The sequence below is a fragment of the Bos javanicus genome, chromosome 4, assembly GCF_032452875.1.
Source record: "Bos javanicus breed banteng chromosome 4, ARS-OSU_banteng_1.0, whole genome shotgun sequence".
Lineage (NCBI taxonomy): Eukaryota > Metazoa > Chordata > Mammalia > Artiodactyla > Bovidae > Bos > Bos javanicus.
Window position 1 is genome coordinate 115,190,787 of NC_083871.1, and position 21,214 is coordinate 115,212,000.

A 21,214-nucleotide genomic window follows, 5' to 3' on the forward strand; every position below is an offset into this window, starting at 1 on the left:
GACTTGGAGCCAGGAGCCCAACTTCAGTGGGGCAGTTCACCCTTCTGATACTCTGTGTCTGTACATAGCTTGCAACAGGCATTTCCATGTGGACATTCTGTGTTCTCCAGGCTAGTTTGTAAAGTTGATCTCCGATGAATCTTGTGTTAAATAATGAAGAGGAAGCAGAAGTGAGGAGAAAACAGTTAATATATACAATTACACAACCCGTAAGGACAGACTACTAGAATCTGTGTCCTGCGATTCCATGGACAAGAATTAGTTGAGGACTTAATCACGTAAGCACATTATAACCCCTGGAAACCAACCTACATACAGAGTCAAAGGAGCATTTGGTTGTTGGGTAAGATATATATGTATATATGTCAATACACACTTACGTATATATGTATAAAGACATATAAAAGTTTTACCTTGCAAAATTTCAGACATTAAGAAAAGTGATTGTACGTAAGTTATTAATGATTAGTTTTTAATGTTATCTTCGTCGTTGTGGACTCATGGGTAGTTATCTTTACTTTGGGTTATAATGCAGTACCACTTTTGTTGCTTAAATTGTTTTAGGTACGGCCTTTGTAAGCTCTTTCATTTCGTTCCATCTCTTCCTTTAACACATCCCCATCATTCTGGGATTTCTTTTTTCCTGGGGTTTTTTGTGTGTCATTTTCTTTATGGCACTACAAGGTACTTCAGGCTCATCTTACATATTTCCTTTCCCAGTTCAAGAGTCAGTCATTTCTTCAAGGAGCTTTGGTTCTTTTTATTGGAGAATTCTGTTAGAAACCAAGAATTGGGCACTAGGTATGCTTGTTGTCACGGGAGTGTTATTCTTCTAGACCTTCTCAGCTGATAAGCAATAAAATGTATGTGTACATATATGGACTGTTCATAGGGTTCTCAAGGCAAGAATACTGAAGTGGTTTGCCATTCCCTTCTCCAGTGGGCCACATTTTGTCAGAACTCTCCACCATGACCCGTCCATCTTGGGTGGCCCTACACGGCATGGCTCACGGTTTCATTGAGTTAGACAAGGCTGTGGTCAGTGTGATCAGATTGGTTAGTTTTCTGGGACTGTGGTTTTTAGTTCGTCTGCCCTCTGATGGAGAAGGATAAGAGGCTGATGGAAGCTTCCTGTGGGAGAGACTGACTGAGGGGGACTGGGTCTTGTTCTGATGGGTGGGGCCATGCTCAGTAAATCTTTAATCCAATTTTCTGTTGGTGGTTGGAGCTGTGTTCCCTCCCTGCTATTTACCTGGGGCCAAACTATGGTGGACTTGTGAAAAAAAGTGAAGTCGCTCAGTTGTGTCTGACTCTTTGCAACCCCACAGACTGTAGCCTACCAGGCTCCTCTGTCCATGGGATTTTCCAGGCAAGAATCCTGGAGTGGGTTGCCATTTCCTTCTTCAGGAGACCTTCCCGACCCAGGGATTGAACCCAGGTCTCCCACATTGTAGGCAGACGCTTTACTGTCTGAGCTACCAGGGAACATGAGTTTGGGTAAACTCTGGGAGTTGGTGATGGACAGGGAGGCCTGGTGGGCTGCGATTCATGGGGTCTCAAAGAGCCGGACACAACTGAGCGACTGAACTGAAACTATGGTGGAGGTAATGAAGATAATGGCGACCTCCTTCAAAAGATCCCATACGTGCACTGCTGCACTCACTGCCCCCAACCCTGCAGCAGGCCACTACCGACCCACGCCTCCACTGGAGACTCCTGGACACTCATGGACAAGTCTGGGTCAGTCTCTTGTGGGGTCACTGCTCCTTTCTCCTGGGTCCTGGTGCACAAGGTTCGTGGGGTTAATGGCGACGTCCTTCAAGAGGGCTTATGCCATACCCAAGTCCATCCTAAAGGAAATCAGTCCGGAATATTCATTGGAAGGACTGATGTTGAAGCTGAAACTAAAACTTTGGCCACCTGATGCAAAGAACTGACTCATTTGAAAAGACCCTGATGCTGGGAAAGATTGAAAGCAGGAGGAGAAGGGGATGACAGAGGATGAGATGGTTGGATGGCTTCACTGACTCAATGGACATGAGTTTGCGTAAACTGTGGGAGTTTGTGATGGACAGGGAGGCCTGGCGTGCTGCGGTCTATGGGGTCGCAAAGAGTTGGACACGACTGAACGACAGACCTAAACATATGGGCATATATGTGTAACAGTCTATCTAAAGCTAATGTATGTTAAGCTAAAGACGTGTACATACTGGTATCTTGAACTCTAATCCATTTGGATGCTATAACTGTCCCTCTAAGCACTTCTTTTGCTGTATCCCACAAATTTTGATAAGTTGTATTTTCATTTTAATTAAGTGTAAAATATGTTTAAAATTTCTCTTGAGACTATAATTTCCAGATATCTGGGGGTGTGGGGGAGGGGATTTTTGCCTTTCTGTTTCTGATTTCTAGTTTAATTCCACTTCATCCAAGGATATACTTTGTATGATTTCTATTCTTTTAAATCAGTTCAAGTGTGTTTTATGGCCCAGAATATGATCTACATTGGTGAATTTTGGGCTGGAAAAGACTGTGTATTCAGCTGTTGTCTATTAATGTCAATTAGATCAAGTTGATTTATAGTGCTGCTCAGGGCATCTGTTTCCTCACTGATTTTTCTGTCTACTCGATCTGTTGTTACTGCCAGTGTTGTTGAAGTCTTTAACTTTTTTCCTCAGGTTTTGCTTCAAGTGTTTTGATTCCTTGTTAGATATACACAGGTTCAAGATTGTTATGTCTTCCTGGAGAATTGACCTCTTTATTATCATATAATGACCCCCTTAATCCCTAATTATCCAATGAAATCTGCTCTGTCTGAAGTTAATGTGGTTACTTTAGCTTTCTTTTGGTTACTGTTAGCATGGCTTTCCATCCTTTACTTTTTGTTGTTCTTGTTAGTTACTAAGTCCTGACTTTTTGTGGCCCCGTGGACTGCAGTGCGCCAGGCTTTCCTATCTCCTGGAGCTTGCTCAAACTCATGTCCATCGAGTCAGTGATGCCATCCAACCATCTCATCCTTTGTTGCCCCCTTCTCCTGCCCTCAATCTTTCCCAGCATCAGGGTCTTTTCCAGTGAGTCAGCTCTTCACATCAGGTGGCCAAAATATTGGAGCTTCAGCTTCAGCAACAGTTGTTTCAATGAATATTCAGGGTTGATTTCCTTTAGGATTGACTGGTTTGATCTCCTGTCCACAGTCTTCTCCAACACCACAGTTCTAAAGCATCAGTTCTTCGTCTCTCAGCCTCTTTATGGTCCAACTCACATCCATACACGATTACTGGAAAAACCATATTTGGGGACAATTATTCTGCCTACCATTATTCTGAAAGAGATGGGAATACCAGACCACCTGATCTGCCTTTTGAGAAATTTGTATGCAGGTCAGGAAGCAACAGTTAGAACTGGACATGGAACAACAGACTGGTTCCAAATAGGAAAAGGAGTTCGTCAAGGCTGTATATTGTCACCCTGCTTATTTAACTTATATGCAGAGTACATCATGAGAAACGCTGGACTGGAAGAAACACAAGCTGGAATCAAGATTGCCAGGAGAAATATCAATAACCTCAGATATGCAGATGACACCACCCTTATGGCAGAAAGTGAAGAGGAACTCAAAAGCCTCTTGATGAAAGTGGACAGTGAAAAGCTGGCTTAAAGCTCAACATTCAGAAAATGAAGATCATGGCTCTGGTCCCATCACTTCATGGCAAATAGATGGGGAAACAGTGGAAACAGTATCAGACTTTATTTTGGGGGGCTCCAAAATCACTGCAGATGGTGACTGCAGCCATGAAATTAAAAGACGCTTGCTCCTTGGAAGGAAAGTTATGACCAACCTAGATAGCATATTCAAAAGCAGAGACATTACTTTGCCAACAAAGGTTCGTCTAGTCAAGGCTATGGTTTTTCCTGTGGTCACGTATGGATGTGAGAGTTGGACTGAAGAAGGCTGAGCGCCAAAGAATTGATGCTTTTGAACTGTGGTGTTGGAGAAGACTCTTGAGAGTCCCTTGGACTGCAAGGAGATCCAACCAGTCCATTCTGAAGGAGATCAGCCCTGGGATTTCTTTGGAAGGAATGATGCTAAAGCTGAAACTCCAGTACTTTGGCCACCTCATGCGAAGGGTTGACTCACTGGAAAAGACTCTGATGCTGGGAGGGATTGGGGGCAGGAGGAGAAGGGGACAACAGAGGAGAAGATGGCTGGATGGCATCACTGACTCGATGGATGTGAGTCTGAGTGAACTCTGGGAGTTGGTGATGGACAGGGAGGCCTGGCGTGCTGTAATTCATGGGGTCGAAAAGAGCCGGACACGACTGAGTGACTGATCTGATCTGATCTGATTCTGCCTACCACATAGCATATCATTATATTTCTTAAAAAAATTTTTTTGGTGATTTCCCTAGAGATTACAGTATACATTTTAAACTAATCCCTGAATCTGCCTTAAAGTAACGTAATTCTGGTGTCTCAGTGGTGAAGAATCTTCCTGCCAACACAGGAAGGTTTTGATTCCTGGGTTGAGAAGATCCCCTGGAGGAGGAAATGGCAACATGCTCCAGTGTTCGTGCCTGGAAAATCCAATGGACAGAGGAGCCTGGTGGACTACACTCCACGGGATCATAAAAGAGTCAGACACGAGTTAGCAACTAAACAACAATGATAATATTGCTTGGTGTGTGTATAGGTTTCTCCCACCCACCCCGTGACCTTGTTGTCACTCACTTACCAGAGTGCTGTGATCACCCAGTTGCTGTGTGGTGGTTTAGTCGTTAAGTCGTGTCCGACTGTTTTTGCAACCCCCATGGACTGTAGCCCACCATGCTCCTCTGTCCTTGGGATTTCCCAGGCAAGAATATTGGAGTGGGTTGCCATTTCCTCCTCCAGGGGATCTTCCTGACCCAGGAATTGAACCCGTGTCTCCTGCATTGCAGGCAGACTCTTTACTGCTGAGCCAGTGGGAATGCCCTTGTTCTGTTATTTTGTTCTGCTCTTGTTCTGGTTGTCTTTTAGGTCAGATAAGGATAAGAAAAGTAAAGGATTTTATTTTCAGTGTATTTATCCCTTCTCTGATGTTCTTATTTTCTTTATGTAGATCCAGGTTTCTGACGTGTATCATTTTTTTTCTGCTTCAAGGTTTTTTTTTCCATTTTTTTTGCAGGACAGGGCTGCTTGTGATGAGTTTGTCAGTTTGTTTTATTTTTTTTTTTTAATGAAAAAGCCTTTATTTCTCCTTCATTTTGAATAATAATATCAATGAATATAGAATTCTGAGGTGGTAATGGGGTTTCATACTTTAAATATTTTACTCTGCTCTTGCTTGCATGATGAGAAGTCCACTGTAATTCTCTTTTCTCTGTAGATAAAATGTTCTTCCCTCCCTGTAGTTTCTTTCAAGATTTTGTATTTGTCTTTTGATTGTCTGAATGTGATATACCTAAGTGAGGTGTTTTTTTTTTTTTTAGGGTACTTAATGTGTTTGGTTGTACTCTCAGCTTCCTAGGGTCTGTTGTTAATTTTGGAAAGTTCTTGGCCATTATTATTTCAAATATTTTTTCTGCTTCCTTTTTTCCTTCTGATATTCCAGTAACGTGTATGTGTTATACTTTGAAATTGCCCCACAGTTTTTGGATATTCTGTTTATTTCATTCTTTTTTTCTCTCTGCGTTTAAGTTTGCAGAGTGTCTGTTGACCTGTATTCCAGCTCACTGCTTCTTTCTCTGGCTATGTGGAGTCTCTGAAGCGCCCACGGAAGGCGTTCCTCATAGCTTTGGCAGTGCTGTTGGTTTTTAGCATGTCCTTTTGATTCTTTCTTACTGTTCCCATCATCCTCCTGTTCTTGCATGTTGTCTTTTTCCATTAGAGCCCTTAACATGTTAATGACAGATATTTTAAATTCCTTGTTTGCCAGTCCCCAAATCTGTCATCTAATTCTGGTTCTAATGATTGCTTTGTCTTGGTGACTATTTTCTCTTTTATTGAGCTTTGCATTTTGTTGTTGTTGTTGAAAGGCTGTTATCTCGTGTCAGGTAATAGGAACTAACAGAGGTTGGCAGTGTGTAATGTCTGCAGTAGTCTCAGGTTCCAGAGGCTTTGGATGCTTCTAGTGCCCTGTTGGGGTAAGTACTGTTCCCCAGAGAGAGTCTGTGTCAGCTCTGAGTGCCGAGTCACTTTAATCATGTCCTACTTTTGCAACGCCATGGACTGTATCCCACTAGGCTCCTCTGTCTGTTGGATTCTCCAGGCAAGAATACTGGAGTGGGTTGCCTTGCCCCCCTCCAGGGGATCTGCCTGACCCAGGGACCAAACCCGTGTCTCTTACATCTACCTGCATTGGCAGAGTGCCGCCTGGGAAACCTGCATCAGTTGTAACACACCGGTATTCTATTTGGAGCCCTGCTGGTGGTATGCTGAAGTGTGAGGAAGGGTAAGAATTTTGTAATCTTCCAGTTAAATCTCAGCCTGTGTCTGTGACCTTCACAAGTGTTCTCCATTGCTGTAGCTTTATTCCTCCCTGCAACCCACTCCCTTTCCTAGCTGTGGTTTCCAGTCTGTTTTATAGAAGCCTTCACCTTTGTTGATTACTTTTTCCCGTGGTGGCTCAGATGCTTAAGAATCTGCCTGCAATGCAGGAGACCTAGGATTGATCCCTAGGTCAGGAAGATCCCCTTTTAAAGGGAATGCAGTCCACTCTGGTGTTCTGGCCTGGAGAATCTCATGGACAAAGGAGCCTGGTGGGCTACAGTCCATGGGGTCACAAAGAATTGGACAGGACTGAATAGAAGGGAGAGATAAAGCCTTCCTCAGCAATCAGTGCAAAGAAATAGAGGAAAACAACAGAATGGGAAAGACTAGAGATCTCTTCAAGAAAATTAGAGATATCAAGGGAACGTTTCATGCAAAGATGGGCTCAATAAAGGACAGAAATGGTATGGACCTAACAGAAGCAGAAGATATTAAGAAGAGGTGGCAAGAATACACAGAAGAATGGTACAAAAAGATCTTTACCACCCAGATAATCACGATGGTGTGATCACTCACCTAGAGCCAGACATCCTGAAATGTTAAGTCAAGTGAGCCTTAGAAAACATCACTACGAACAAAGCTAGTGGAGGTGATGGAATTCCAGTTGAGCTATTTCAGATGCTGAAAGATGATGCTGTGAAATTGCTGCACTCAATATGCCAGCAAATTTGGAAAACTCAGCAGTGGCCACAGGACTGGAAAAGGGCAGTTTTCATTCCAATCCCAAAGAAAGGCAATGCCAAAGAATGCTCAAACTACCACACAATTGCACTCATCTCACACGCTAGTAAAGTAATGCTCAAAATTCTCCAAGCCAGGCTTCAGCAATACATGAACCGTGAACTTCCAGATGTTCAAGCTGGTTTTAGAAAAGGCAGAGGAACCAGAGATCAAATTGCCAACATCCGCTGGATCATGGAAAAAGCAAGAGAGTTCCAGAAAAACATCTATTTCTGCTTTATTGACTATGCCTAAGCCTTTGACTGTGTGGATCACAATAAACTGTGGAAAATTCAAGAGATGGGAATACCAGACCACCTGACCTGCCTCTTGAGAAACCTATATGCAGGTCAGGAAGCAACAGTTAGAACTGGACATGGAACAACAGACTGGTTCCAAATAGGAAAAGGAGTACGTCGAGGCTGTATATTGTCACCCTGCTTATTTAACTTCTATGCAGAGTACATCATGAGAAACGCTGGGCTGGAAGAAGCACAAGCTGGAATCAAGATTGCTGGGAGACATATCAATAACCTCAGATAGGCAGATGACACCACCCTTATGGCAGAAAGTGAAGAGGAACTAAAGAGCCTCTTGATGAAAGTGAAAGAGGAGAGTGAAAAAGTTGGCTTAAAGCTCAACATTGAGAAAACTAAGATCATGGCATCTGGTCCCATCACTTCGTGGGAAATAGATGGGGAAACAGTGGAAACAGTGTCAGACTTTATTTTTCTGGGCTCCAAAATCACTGCAGATGGTGATTGCAGCCATGAAATTAAAAGACACTTACTCCTTGGGAGGAAGTTACGACCAACCTAGAGAGCATACAGAGATATTACTTTGCAAAACAAAGGTCCATCTAGTCAAAGCTGTGGTTTTTCCAGTAGCCATGTATGGATGTGAGAGTGGGACTGTGAAGAAAGCTGAGCACCGAAGAATTGATGCTTTTGAACTGTGGTGTTGGAGAAGACTCTTGAGAGTCCCTTGGACTGCAAGGAGATCCAGCCAGTCCATCCTAAAGGAGACCAGTCCTGGGTTTTCATTGGAAGGACTGATGCTGAGGCTGAAACTCCAATACTTTGGCCACCTCATGCGAAGAGTTGATTCACTGGAAAAGACTCTGACGCTGGAAGGGATTGGGGGCAGGAGGAGAAGGGGACGACAGAGGATGAGATGGCTGGATGGCATCACTGACTCGATGGACGTGAGTCTGAGTGAACTCCGGGAGTTGGTGATGGACAGGGAGGCCTGGAGTGCTGCGATTCATGGGGTTGCAGAGTAGGACACAACTGAGCAACTGAACTGAACGACTAATGCTTTTCCCCCTCAGGTTTGACTGGAGGGCTAGGAGGGGCTGGAGGAATGTCTTTCTTAATCTAGAGAAAGCTCTGGTGTCTTTTCCCCCTGGAGGATATGCCTGTGTTAGGAAGAAGACTCTCTGAAGTGATTATTCTTCTCCTCCCCTGCCTTAGTCACGTGGGGATCAGTCTGGGGTCCGCACACACACTGTGGTGGGATCCCTGGGGGTAAAGCCCTCAGAGGTGCGGCCCCTCCCTGCTCCAGACTGATTCTCCTAGTCTCTCCCTTTCAGGCCAGTTTATGGTGCAGCTTCTGCTCCAGGTAAGCAGATCTCAGCTGTGTGTCTCCAGGTTTTCTGCGGTGGTTTGTCCTGTAACCTTTGTTCTCTGATGGGTTCAAAAGTCATTGATGTTTGGTTTATTTTTGTGCAGATAGAAGAGGTGGCTTCTAAGTGCTTTTCATATAGGAGCTGAAAGCATGCTTTTTAACTTAGATTTTATGACTTGTTACCATCTTGAGTGAACCAGATGCATAGGTTCAGGACTGCAGTGTTGTACCTGAGAGTTGCTTATGTTGGCTGCATTCGATTCTTCATAGTTTCCTGCTAATTAACAGTTATTTCAAGCTACATTGCCTTTGAGCTTTTGATTTCCTCGGAAAAGCTTATCACTTTGAAATTTTTTTTTTTTTTTTGCTAGTCGGAAAAATATCTTGCAGCTGTTAAGAAGAACTTCTTAAATAATTTTATTTAGTTGTTTGCTGTGCTGGGTCTTCACTGCTTTTGCTTTGGCTTTCTCTAGTAGTGGTGAGTAGGGGCTACTCTTGGTTGCGATGCTCCATCTTCTCAGTGCAAGAGACTTGTTTGATCCTTGGGCTGGGAAGATCCCCTGGAGAAGGGAGTGGCCACCCACTCCAGTATTCTTGCCTGGAGAATCCCATGGACAGAGGAGCCTGACGGGCTACAGTCCACGGGATCACAAGAGTTGGACACGACTTAAGAGGCTAAACCACTACCACCACCTGGGAAGCCCCCTGAAGCAAATCCTGAGGTAAAAGTTCAGATCCACATAGTGAGTAATCCGGGACACACCAGCGGGGGAATGAGGAAGTGAGGGTAGGAGAGCCAGACAGTAAGGGGCATGTTTTCCAGCCAGTTGCCGCTGTGGGCAGTGAGAGCCTAGTCATGCTGGGAACCGGGGCCAGTGGAGAATGCGGGTAGCAGTTTCTCTGGCTGTGAGGGGGCTGGCTGCTTCTAGCAGCCCACTGTGAGGGCCGCCGCTTGGGAGGGCCCATTTCCCCAGAGTGTGGGCCTGCCCCGCAAGTGGGCAGGTGGACTGCAGAGGCTGAAGATGCGGTGCTGGCGCTTGGCTGTCAGCCCCGCGCAGGATGGTGAGGCTCCAGAGGATGTGCAGGTGACTCTGCTGTATGATTTCCTGCGGCCTGAGTCAACAGGAGCAGCTAGGAGTGAAACTGGCTGTTTGCCAAGTAGATTTGTTTGCTTTTTAAGCCTCCTGAGGTGGTAGAATGCATTCAGAAATGAGTGTCTGAAAAAAACCCAATATTCCGTCACAGTATGGTTTTCTCATGTCTCTTTTTAGCAGTGCCTAGCCTGTTCCCTTTCAAATACAAAAGGCGACAGTTTAGAACATAACCCTGGCCTTGTGCTTCTGGTAATGGCAGTCTGGGTAGCTTCACTCAAGATAGTTGATGCTCCTGAAAAGCCTGAGAATTTAAAAATAGTAAAGAATTACTGGGTTCCAATTTTAGGAGATTATAGAAATCCAGAGAGGTGAATGAACGTCTTGTTTGGGAGGAGAGTTACTGATACCTTGACTCTTGTGGGAAATGTAAATTTATGGTAAAAAAAGAAAATCACTGGATGACTTCTATTTTTTTTTTTTTTAAGGAATGGCAAATTGAGATTCACTGTTTCTTATTTACCAGATGGTTACAAAGTAATGAAGGACATAAGGTCACTGGGATTCAAATCGAGTTTCTCCCCTTACTAGCTGTGTAACTTTAAAGCAAGTTACTTAATTTCTCTAAAAGGAAGAGGGGAAAAGATAAGACTCATTGTTCTCTTCCTGTCTGTCTTACACCCTGGAATATTTTCTGTTCTGTTTTTTTGTTCGTCTTTGCACACTTGACTAATGTACATAAACCGCTCTGTCAGCGCTGTACACCACTAGAGACTCTTGACACGCTTGCAGAGTAAAACCGTCGGTAGCCATGGTTTAGGGATTGGCAGCTCCACTTGTGTCTTTGGGCCCTGGGGCACAGCGGCTGCAGAGGTTGTGCTGACCATGGATGGATGTGTGCTTGTAGGTATTCTGTGTGTTTGGGTATCTCAGAACACTTATTTCTGACAACTATTTTTTTTCTTATTCATTCATTTCATCTTAATCTGATATACTTTTGACTTAATCTTCCTTCTTATGGGCAGAAAGGGAACAAGCAGTAATAGTTTTTGTGGTTTTGGGGGTTGTGTTTATGCACTGTTCATTTGATGCATCCCCATGAGAAGTTGCAGTCTGGGGCGTACCCTGCATGGTCTTGTGGTTAGGACTTGGTGCTTTCACTGTCATGGCCTGGGTTCAGGCTCTGGTCTGGGAAGTGATCCCACAAGCCATTTCATGCAGCCAAAAAAAAAAAAATGTTGCAATCTGGAGGCTGGTCAGCACCTTTTGGAGTTTTGAATTTGAATTGCTTTAGCTGGGGGACGTGCCCTGACACGTAGAACCACGCTTATTTTCTCTCTCTTTCCTCTTCATAATCTGCTTGGCTTCTGACTACATTTGAGTTTAAATCCCTGTGTTGACAAGATATGGGCTGTTTCTGCTGGGACTGAAGAAAAGATCAAATGTCAGCCGCAGTCAGGGCATTTCTTGAGGATGCCTGGCAATCTTGATCAGATCCATGGGGTCAGAAATGAGGTAAAGTATGACCGTTGTAATAAAGAAGCTTTAGTATGTATACTAGAATACAGAGTTAGAAAGACCTTGAGAGTAATGATTCCATGAAGTAAATGTTGGTTGTGCAGGCCCTTTTGAGCCTGTGGTCACTTTCTTCTTCCTGTCTACCGTAGGTCTTACCTAGGGAGAGCTGCTCCTTACTGGAGCATTTGATGGGAGAGAGTATTAAAGAACAATAGTTAGCCTTGTTAGCTTCTATCAGCCCTTATTCACTGACAAAGCAGGTGTCCTAAACTTGGTAATTTTAAGTAATTTGTCATATTTTCTATCCTTTTGGTTTTCTTTAGTGTTTAAATTTGCTTTTGTCTCCATCCAATCAACATTACCATGTGGTTTTCCTCTGCATTTGAGATATCGTATATAGACACTTACATGTGTTTATGCTCCTTGATTTTCTTATAGAGAGGACATTCATAAATATCAAAAGATCAAAGGATTATTCCCAGAGCGCTTGTGATGTCTGGAATTTGCTCTGAACCTTTCCTAGTTCAATAATTGTAATTATGAAATACATTTCTTTCTAGCCTTCAGAGTAGATAAGGAATGGGAAAGAATAGTGTGTATTTTTGTGTTGTCATCACTTGGTAATTTTACAGGGTATGTAGGAAAGGCACTGTTATAAATCAGTAGACTCTAGCTGAGGCAAAATATGACTCTCTTTCATGGAAAAAGCGACAAAATGTTTACTGTTTGACCCTTTGGAATATATACTGATGAGAAAACAGCTGGAAACTACTGAAAGGTAAATACTTAACATTTAGAGATGAATATGATGATAATTATTTGGTACTGAAGGAAAGTGAGGGCTGTCCTGTTTGATTAAATAGAATTGTCTCATTAGTCTTGTAGTAAAAAAAGGTGGCTATTGAAAGAGGCATGCTAATTTCAGACTAGATAATGATTTAATAGAGAAAACGTAATTTTTCAAATCCTTCTAGAATATTTGTTCAGTGTCCAAATTTTATTGTCAAATTTTTGACAAATTAATGGATTTAAAATATTTCTTCCCTTAAGGATGCTAAAATCTCTTTGCTTCTGAAGTTAAAAGCCCGTATATTTCATGTGAAGCCTTTAAATATTTAATCCTCTCCAAATTGGTTCTTGTTTTTAAATTAGGAAGTTTTTTCCTAAGAAAAATTTTACCTTTATTATTAAAGAAATACATACTCTTTTATATTTCTTTTTAAATGAAGAAAAGTAGAATATTATCCATAGTGCTACTAACTTGAATCTATTACATTTATTTTTCATTAATTACAAATAGCACTATAATGTTTTGTGACTAGGAAGATTAAAAATAACTGGTAGAATTTGCAGCAAAACATTGATAGACTTCAGGGTTTTTTTAATTTTTAACTTCTTGTTCATCTACATTTTGACGAGAAAGACAACTTTTGGGGAAAACAACTTTGTTTTTCTGAGTTGCTGTCTGGGCCTCTTACATGATAACAACTCCTGGTCAGGATGCTCGCACTTCGCCACTTTGCTTTTCCCAGGGCATCGTTTAAAATAGCCGCTTAGCGTTAAGCCTGCAGAAACTCACGACCACCCCAGTCAGTCAGAGGCGCCTGCTACCCTGCCCTCTTTCCTGCTGATGTCCTCAGACAGAGAAACGCCCTTCCCCTGGGCTGTTGTCCTGTGTCCCTGCCCCACCCCCCGCCCCACTGATTCTGGGATCCATAAGTAATAATATGTCTCATATGTCAACTTAAAAGCACAATGCAAGAGTTGCGAGTTAAGTTTTATCTGGGGCAAAATGAGGACTGCAGCCTGGGAGACAGCACCTCAGACAGCTCTGAGACACTGCGCCAGAGAGGCAGCGGGGAAGGACAGGAGATGTGTGATTTTAGTGATGGGGGCATGCGTGCAATCGAGCACATATTTTTCCAGAGGGTTTCTGCTAGTCAGGTGAAGCTTTCTGCTAGTCACGAGACCGTGTCACCATGAGGAATTTGAGTGCTTTTCTAGATATGAGGAGATACAAGGATCTGGCTCATAAAAGCAGCTCCTGAAAATGTCTTAACTATCTGAAGGCCTGTCCTGCTAGTTTTTCCCCTAGCACAGCATGCCTCCTTTCCTACTTTCCACCCTGAGCTCCTTTCAGAGGGTGCTGAAAACCAGCAGCTGCAGCAGCACATGATTTAATCCTTGTCACATGAGATGGCAAGTGCCCAATTGTAGTTGACACCTGAGCCTCCATCCTTTGTGAGGGTATACTGAAAAAGTGCCTTCAGTCACACAACCCGGTGGGTTTCACTTCTCCATAGTGAGAGCCGGGATGCTGAGAGGAGCTCCATGCGGCCTCCACGTGGTTGGCTTGGGCCTTCCCATTCAGCATTCTTAATTCAGTACCCCAGCTCCAGCTTCTCAGCGCATGTTTTGGGCCAAACATAATTGCGGTTTCGGATCATGAATTTTAAATAATTATAACTAGGCTCAAACATGTCTTTATTAATCAAAATATGAACCATCATAATCACATTTTTGCCAACGAGAAGTAAGTTTATTCTTGTAGTGTAAAAATCCATGCTTTGAGATTCAGCAACCCTTGGAAAGCATTCTCTGCCTCCTGCTGGTTGTGGAAGGGTTTTCCTTGAAAAAAGTTGTCCTGGGGCTTGAGGAAGTTGTAGTCCATTGGTGAGAGATCAGGTGAATATGACAATGAGGCAAAACTTCGTAGCCCAATTTGTTCAAATTTTGAGGCATTGGTTGTGCGACACACAGTCGCGCGTCATCATGGAGAATAATTGGGCCCTTTCTGTTGACCGGTGCCGGCTGCGGGCCTTGCAGCTTTCAGTGCCTCTCATCAATTTGCTGAGCATGCTTCTCAGATGTAATGGTTTCCCTGGGATTCAAAAAGCTGCAGTGGACCAGACGGGCAGCAGACCACCAGACAGTGACCATGACCTTTTTTTGGTGCAAGTTTGGCTTTGGGAAGTGCTTTGGAGCTTCTTGATCCAACCACTGAGTTGGTCATTGCCGATTGTCATAGAAGTTCCACTTTTTATCTCATGTCACAATCCATTCGAGAAATGGTTTGTTGTTGTATAGCATAAGAAAAGACGACACTTCAAAATGACAGTTTTTGATTTGCTGTCAGCTCATGTGTATTGAGCTTTGTCACCTTTGCTGCTGCTGCTAAGTCGCTTCAGTCGTGTCCAACTCTGTGCAACCCCAGAGACGGCAGCCCACCAGGCTCCCCCGTCCCTGGATTCTCCAGGCAAGAACACTGGAGTGGGTTGCCATTTCCTTCTCCAATGCATGAAAGCGAAAAGTGAAAATGAAATCACTTAGTCGTGTCCGACTCTTAGAGACCTCGTGGACTGCAGCCTACCAGGCTCCTCTGTCCATGGGATCCTCCAGGCAAGAGTACTGGAGTGGGGTGCCAAATGACTGTAGAATGGTCAACATTGAATTCTTTGGTAGCTTCTCGTGTAGTTTTAAGAGGGTCAGCTTTGATGATCCTCAGTTGGTCGCTGTCAACTTCAGATGGCCGGCCACCGTGCTCCTCACCTTCCAGGCTCTCGTCTCCTTTGCAAAACTGCTTGAACCACCACCACTGCACTGTACGTTCATTAGCAGTTCCTGGGCCAAATGCATTGTTGATGTTGCATGTTCTCTCTGCTGCTTTACAACCCATTTTGAATTCAAGTAAGAAAATCACTTGAATTTGTTTTTTGTCTAACATCATTTTCCTACTCTAAAATAAATGTATAAAATAAACAGCAAGTAATGTCATTAGCAAAAAAACAAAGCGATAACAACATAACCATATTTATTTAAGGCTGTATTCCAATATCAAGCAGCAGAGTTCAGCAGTGCAAAATCACAAGTACTTTTGCCCCAACCTATTATTTTCTGATTTTTTTTTTTTTTAGCATAATAGCAAAACTTAAAGTATCAATCCCTAGCACCTTGAGTGGTGTCTGGCATATAAAACTCTTACATGATTCCAGTGTTAGCCTTTTCTCTAGAATTATTTAATGATTTTCAGAAGAAAAATGTTAGATTGTTCAGTACATTTAATAGGCTATGACTGGAAAATTAGTGGAATGATTTTAGTATCATCTTAAATTGTGCCATTTGTGACAACAGGGATGGATCTAGAAGGTATTATATTTCACTGTTAGTGAAATAAGTCACTCATATGGATCTAAGAAAAAAAACAATGATAGCAAAAGAGAAAAGACTCCTGAATACAGAACACAAGCTGGTAATTGCCAGAGGGGAGGAGGGTGGGGGTGCATGGAACAGATAAGGAGATTAAGAGGTATAAACTTCCAGTTATGCACAGCAGAAGAAATATTAGTGATGACGTAATAACTTTGTGGTGACAGATGATCACTGAACTTAGCGTGGTGATCACTTTGTAAGGTATAAAAATACCCCGGTTACAGTTCAGTAAAAAAATAAAATGGTGACAACGTCTAATGAGACTGTCTATGTAAACTGTTTAGCCCTGCTTACGTTATTACACTCTTCTCATTGCGCACAACCTAAACAATGTCCTCTAACTTCTTTTGGAACATGAATACACCTTAACTGTTCACCACAGATGCTGTGCTAACCATAATGAGTTTGAAAAGGTGGAAATGCTTGTGTCTTCAGGGGGTTGCTTATACTGTAGGCAAATTGTTCACTGGGGTATCTCCAGTTTGTGTGTCTGGAAAGGATTCTTCTCTGATTCACTGTACCTCTCCAGAATCTGAGTGTTAGCCTCTCATTTTCCACCACAACATGCATCTTTCCAGATCACTCTCTCTGGTAACATAACTCCAACGGCCATTCAGCTACACCAGGGCCCATTGGCCTGTCCACATTTTTTCATCCTGCTTCATTCTTCCTGAGCCTCTCAGCTCTCCTTGTCTGGCTTAAATCTGTGACCTGTCATTCTGATCAGCACACTGCATATACCTTTCCCTGTTCTTCTTCCTCTGTACCACCCTGGCAAAACCGACTCTCAGCTTACTAGCCAGCCACCTGTTCCCTGGCAGCTCCCAGACTGTGGCTAGAGGAAACGTGAAACCACACCATCTTGTCTACTGAAAATTCACGTGAACAGGTGGTCGGCCCTTTATCTGGGCTTCCCTGGTGGCTCAAATGGTAAAGAATCTGTCTGCGTTGCGGGAGACCTGGGTTTGATCCCTGTGTGGGGAAGATCCCCTGGAGGGGATCTTCCATGGCATGGCATGGCATGGGCATGGCAGCCCACTCCAGTATTCTTGCCTGGAGAATCCTCACGGACAGAGGAGCCTGGCGGGATACAGTCCACGGGTTTGCAAGAGTTGGACACGACTGGGCGACTAAGCTCAGCATAGCCTTTTATTCATTTACATTTTGAAGAATATATTACCTTGGTATCTAACTGCTGAAGTTTTTGCTTTATTAACTATTCAAGTTTATGATTGAAAAGTATTTGGTCACTAGTTGTTTTGCATTAACTAACCTTAAATGTTTGTTTTGACCCTCCTTTTAACAGCTTTCAAGCCTCGGATATTGAGGCCATGGCTATATAGAAGGAATGGCAGATAGTATGAAGCAAAAACCTTTTTATCATGTAGATGCTGAATTCATTATTTGTTAGCATAGATTCAGTTTTCAGCCTTTTGATTTTTGTTTGAATGTTTTAATTTCTTAAGCAGTTAAGGACTTGTTATTTTATTTATAACAGGCATCTGATTGGTTTCCACTTTCTTTATATTTGGGTGTTAACTTCTTGACCTGTTTAAAAGACTCCTGAAATTTTTTGCTTCTGAAGATTTTGAATTAATTATATTTTTAAAAAATGACCAGGTTTTGTCAGTTCCTCTCATTTTTATAGGTTCCTCAATTTAGTAACGATTTAATAACGATTCACTACATAAAAAATTTCTGTAAAAAGTTACCATAATATAGCTTGAAAAATATTCTATTTACCCATAAAATTGTTGAGAGTTAATACATGTTGTAGTTTAGACCAAGGAATCTTGATGTGCTCTTGTGGAGAGGGTGAGCTGGGGGTATTATGTGAAAAATCTTGATGGAGTGGGTCAAACCTTATGGGTGAAGAAAAAACTTTTTTCATTTTGCCCTTAGGTGCTGGCAGCCAAGAGGAAGCCGAAAATCGTGCAGTGGACAAAGTGGAAAGTAGCCCCTCTTTTTATAGCAGAGAGCTTTATTTAATTTGTGAAATTGGACAATGAGAGTCTGGGGGGGCGGTTTGAAACCATTTCCAATAATAAATATGGCTACTCTCCTGCCTAGTTGTCATGCTCAGTTGCTCAGTCGTGTCTGACTCTGCGACCCCCTGGACTGTAGCCCACCAGGCTCCTCTGTCCATGGGATTTTCCAGGCAAGAACACTGGAGCGGGTTGCCATTTCCACTCCAGGGGATCTTCTCCATCCAAGGATTGAACCTGCATTGGCAGGAGGATTCTTCACCTCTGAGCCACCTGGGAAGCCCATACTGTTGTTGAAATAAGGTTGAAATAAGATCTCCATGCATAGCATTAAGGTACTGCTTGGCTCAAACAGAATAGTATATTTGTTTGGAAATCCCAGCATTTTGCAAGCACACGATAACCACATTACAGTAATTTTTTCATTTGTTGTTCAGTCACTAAGTTGTGTCCGACTCTTTGCAACCCCATGGACTGCAGCACGCCAGGCTTCCCTGTCCTTCAGTATCTCTCAGAGTTTGTTCAGACTCATGTCCATTGAGTCATTGATGCCATCTAATCATCTCATCCTTTGTCGCCTCCTTCTCCTCTTGCCTTCAGTCTTTCCCAGCATCAGGGTCTTTTCCAATGAGTTAGCTCTTCACATCAGGTGGCCAAAGTATTGGAGTTTCAGCATCAGTCCTTCCAATGAATATTAAGAATTGATTTCCTTTAGGATTGACTGGTTTGATCTCCTTGATGTCCAATGGGGACTCTCAAGAATCTTCTCCAGAAATTTTTAAATTAATTTCAACAAATATTTATTAAGTGTTTGCTGTGTGCTAGCTTTTGTTATAAGCTTGGGGGATACTGCAAGAAACAGAACAGACAAAAAACTCTTGCTCTGATGAAGCATACATTCTAACAGGGAGCAGACAGACAATAATTAACATAATGAATAAGAAATCAATATATGTAAGAAGGTGGTAAGTTGTATGGAGTAGGGAGGATGGGAAGTGCTAGTGTTTGGTAGTTGAGTTGCAGTTTTGAACCTGCTTGTCTAGACAGAACTTTGTTAAGGTAATAGTTGAGCAAAGATTCAGTAGAGGTGAAGCTGTGTGCTAAGTCGCTCATCGTGTCTGACTGTGACCCTGTGGACTATAGCCCTCCAGGCTCCTCTGTCCATGGGATTCTCTAGGCAAGAATACTGGAGTGGGGTGCCCAGCCCTCCTCCAGGAGATCTTCCCGACCCAGGGATTGAACACGTGTCTCTTACATCTCCTGCATTGGCAAGTGGGTTCTTTACCACTCGCACCACCTGGGCTGGGATGAAAAGTATTCTAGGCAGAGGGAAGAACCCATGCATAATCCCTTACACTTTTAGTGACCCATAAGGAGACTGTGTCTAGGATGAAAACGAATGAGGAGGAAAATAGTGGGAGATAACAGTCGGACTATTACATAGGGACTTTCAGGTCATTGTAAGGAACAGATGGTCACAGATACCTTTCATATTATATTTTAAAATTAGACCTAATGAAGAAAAAGTTAACATTTGTTGAACCCTAACCTTCCCCTGTTGTCCTGAGCTGCTTAATGGCAGAGCTCTTGATTAGCCCACTCTGGCTTCTCTGTGATTGGAAATGTTGGCTGGCTTCCTCTCCTGGTCCCTTGTGCGTGGCTCCCTTCTGTGTTCCCTGTCAGGGAGGCCACTGTTGAAGTGGGAAGGCCTGGAGTGGTTTGAGGAAAAGAATCTAAATATAAATCTCCTTACACAGTTGAAGAAGAGATTGGCTTCTTACTCACAGTTCTTTATGGAATCAGAGCAGCCTGTACAGGTAGTCTTTTTATTTCTATTTATGTTTTGGCTGCGCTGGGTCTTTGTTGGGGCACACAGGCTCTTTGTGGCTGCAGTGACTTCTCGTTGCAGAGTATAGGCTCTAAGGCATGTGGGTAGTTGTCGTACATGGGCTTAGTTGCTCCACAGCATGTGGGATCTTAGTTTCTGGACCAGGGATCGAACCAACGTCTCCTGCAGTGACACGCTGATTCTTAGCCGTTGGACCACCAGGGAAGCCCCATGAGGTTAAGTCTTAAACTAAAGAATTTCATGGCCTTTTGAAGAATTAGTGCTTTTGTTTTTGTTATTATTTGCTTGTTTTTTCCCTACCTCCAAGCAAATATTTTAGGAAGTTATAATGCCTGTTTTAGTTAAAATCTAATGTTTCACTGAAGAACTGTGGACGGAGGTTCGTGACATTGTCCAGGAGGTAGTGGTAAGACCATCCCCAAGAAAAAGAAATGCAAAAAGTCAAAATGGTTTTCTGAGGAGGCCTTACAAATAGCTGAGAAAAGAAGAGAAGCTGAAGGCAAAGGAGAAAAGGAAAGATATACCCATCTGAATGCAGAGTTCCAGAGAACAGCAAGGAGAGATAAGAAAGCCTTCCTTAGTGGTCAGTGCAAAGAAATAGAGGAAAACAATAGAATGGGAAAGACTGGAGATCTGTTCAAGAAAATTAGAGATACCAAGGGAATATTTCGTACAAAGATGGGCACAATAAAGGACAGAAATGGTATGGACCTAACACAACCAGAAGATATTAAGAAGAGGTGGCAGGAATACACAGAAGAACTGTACAAAAAAGATCTTTATAACCCAGATAACTATGATGATCTGATCACTCACCCAGAGCCAGACATCCTGCAATGCAAAGTCAAGTGGGACTTAGGAAACATCACTAGGAACAAAGCTAGTGGAGGTGATGAAATTCCAGCTGGGCTATTTCAGATCCTAAAAGATGATGCTGTGAAAGTGCTGCACTCAGTATGTCAGCAAATTTGGAAAACTCAACTGTGTTCACAGGACTGGAAAAAGTCAGTTTTCACATGTATAATATCATATGTGAAACGAATCGCCAGTCCAGGTTTGATGCATGATACAGGATACTCGGGGCTGGTGCACTGGGATGACCCAGAGGGATGGGATGGGGAGGGAGGTTGGGGGGGTGCTCAGGATGGGGAACACATGTACACCCATGGCGGATTCTTGTTGATATATGGCAAAACCAATACAATATTGTAGAGTAATTAGCCTCTAATTAAAATAAATTTATATTTTTTAAAAAAGTCCATTTTCATTCCAGTCCCAAAGAAAGGCAATGCCAAAGAATGCTCAAACTACCACACAGTTGCACTCATCTCACAGGCTAGCAAAGTAATGCTCAAAATTCTCTAAGCGAGGCTTTAAGAGTATGTGAACTGAGAACTTCCAGATGTTCAAGCTGGATTTAGAAAAGGCAGAGGAACCAGAGATCAAATTGCCAACATCTGTTGGATCATAGAAAAAGCAAGAGAGTTCCAGAAAAATAGCTACTTTTGCTTTATTAACTATGCCAAAGCATTTGACTGTGTGGATCACAACAAACTGTGGAAAATTCTTCAAGAGATGAGAATACCACCAGACCATCTTACCGGCCTCCTGAGAAATCTGTGTGCAGGTCAAGAAGCAACAGTTAGAATCGAACATGGAACAATGGACTGGTTCCAGATTGGAAAAG

The 21,214-nt window shown here is 42.9% G+C and overlaps 1 protein-coding gene across 8 annotated transcripts in view; it reads left to right on the top strand.

Moving 5' to 3' along the window:
• Positions 1-21,214, top strand: part of GALNT11 (polypeptide N-acetylgalactosaminyltransferase 11) — a 52,540-nt gene that overhangs the window by 3,773 nt on the left and 27,553 nt on the right. For 2 of the 8 annotated variants that reach the window (XM_061415248.1, XM_061415244.1), the window contains exon 2: positions 17,596-18,013. The exons of the other annotated variants lie outside the window; for them this stretch is intronic. The gene's annotated coding sequence lies outside the window, so the exon portion shown is untranslated. The remainder of the gene's footprint in view (positions 1-17,595; positions 18,014-21,214) is intronic. 8 annotated transcript variants of the gene reach the window in all.